The sequence below is a fragment of the Carcharhinus amblyrhynchos genome, chromosome 35, assembly GCF_965287045.1.
Source record: "Carcharhinus amblyrhynchos chromosome 35, sCarAmb.v2.hapA, whole genome shotgun sequence".
Classification (NCBI taxonomy): domain Eukaryota; kingdom Metazoa; phylum Chordata; class Chondrichthyes; order Carcharhiniformes; family Carcharhinidae; genus Carcharhinus; species Carcharhinus amblyrhynchos.
Window position 1 is genome coordinate 18,194,292 of NC_137358.1, and position 1,971 is coordinate 18,196,262.

Below are 1,971 nucleotides of genomic sequence, written 5' to 3' on the forward strand. Positions count from 1 at the left end.
ATTAAATCCCTACAGTGCTGACGGAGGCCATTCGGCCCATCGAGTCTGCGCCGACTCTCTGACAGAGCATCCCTCCCACACTCTATCCCTGAAACCCTACGTAAACACCCCACTAATCCGCCTAACCTACACTGGGACACCAAGGGGCGATTTAGCACGGCCGATCTACCTAAACCCGCACATCTTTGGACTGTGGGAGGAAACCGGAGCACCCGGAGGAAACCCACGCAGACACGGGGAGAATGTGCAAACTCCACACAGATAGGAAATTTGGAATGTCAGCTGCGACTCTCACCAACGTTTACAGATGCCCCATAGAAAGCATTCTTTCTGGTTGTATCACAGCTTGGTATGGGCTCCTGCTCTGCCCAAGACCGCAAGGAACTACAAAAGGGTGGTGAATGTAGCCCCAATCCATCACACAAACCAGCCTCCCATCCATTGACTCTGTCTACACTTCCCACTGCCTCGGGGAAAAGCAGCCCGGACCCCCACACACCCCCGACGTTCTCTCTTCCACCTTTTTGGGCGACATGGTGGCCCGGTGATTAGCATTGCTTCTTCGCAGCACCAGGGAGCCAGGTTCAAATCCGACCTCAGTCACTGCCTGCGTGGGGTTTGCACATTCTCCCCGTGTCTGGGTGGGTTTCCTCCGGGTGCTCCGGTTTCCTCCCACACTCCAAAGATGTGCGAGTTAGGTGGGTTGACCCTGCTAAATTGACTGTAGTGTCAGGAGGATTAGCAGGGTAAATGTGTGGGGTTAGGGGAATAGGGTCTGGGTGGGATTGTGGTTGGTACAGACTCGATGGGCTGAATGGCCGCCTTCTGCACATGTAGGGATTCTATGAATCTATGATTCTTCCGTCAGGGGAAAGATACAAAAGTCTGCGGTCACGTACCAACCAAGAACAGCTTCTTCCCCACTGCCATCAGACTTTTGAATGGACCTACCTCATTATAAGTTGATCTTTCTCTACACCCTCGCTGTGACTGTGACACTACATTCTGCACCCTCTCCTTTCCTTCTCTATGAACAGTATGCTTTGCATAGCACGCAAGGAACAATACTTTTCACTGCAGATTAACACGTGCGACAATAATAAATCAAAGCAAAAAATCGGGGGGTGGAATTCTCCGACCTTGCTGGTCTAAAAGCCCGGAAATTCCTGCCCTCCCTTCAATGGGGTTTCACGGTCTCCGCAACCCGCCCGCTAAAATCCCAGCGGCGGGCGGGATGGGAGGATTCCAGCCCGGGTGTCGGGAGTGGGAGTTGAACCCACGAACATGCCGATTTTGATGTGAAGCTATTTGACTTCAGGCTGATCGAATATGAACCAAATCCAGCAATTTGCTTTTGACGTTAAGCAAAGCTCATCATTCCCGCTGTCTTGGGGGGGATGCGTAGGTGACACAACGTCACTGCTTTGGGTTGCAACCTACAAAAGGACGTGTAGAGATCATTAGAATTAACCCTGCTGCCTAACGAGTGAGGGCATTAAAACCAGGCGCGATAAAACGCGGACAATCTCAGTCCATCCCGGATTTTATTCTCTGCGTGAGTTTGTGTCCAAGCTTTGATGAGATGCTTCATGTCTCTCTCTCTCTCTCTCTCCTCAGCACCACATGGAATAGCTCAGCAAGCTGGTTACCCTGACAACCGAGGGATGAAAAATCTATCCGGCCCATGAATTAGAGTGCCGATTGGCCGAGTCCAGTCTTCGGGGAGGGATTTTTCAGGCTGGAGGTTTGCCAGGTTGGTGGTGTGTGTTTCGAGGAAAGGAGACAGAGAGAGAGAGAAAGGAATAGAGAGTTTGGCATTGGGCTCTCTGAGGGCAGTGTCTGGCTGCCAATCCCTGCGGCCTTCAGTTGGCGCCAGCCTCCAGGGCTCTCTGCTTCAGCCCAGGAAATGGGACCTTGAAGAGGACGCAGGAAGTGCCTGTACTGGTGGACCTCAGGCCTACCTCTCGTTGC

At 52.4% G+C, this 1,971-nt stretch overlaps 1 protein-coding gene across 1 annotated transcript in view; it reads left to right on the forward strand.

Annotated features, from left to right (window-relative positions):
- Positions 1 to 1,627: 1,627 nt before the first annotated feature.
- Positions 1,628 to 1,971, forward strand: part of smim45 (small integral membrane protein 45) — a 19,347-nt gene continuing 19,003 nt past the window's right edge. The window contains 1 exon segment of the mRNA XM_080217522.1: positions 1,628 to 1,971. This exon segment is cut by the window's right edge and continues 48 nt beyond it. The gene's annotated coding sequence lies outside the window, so the exon portion shown is untranslated.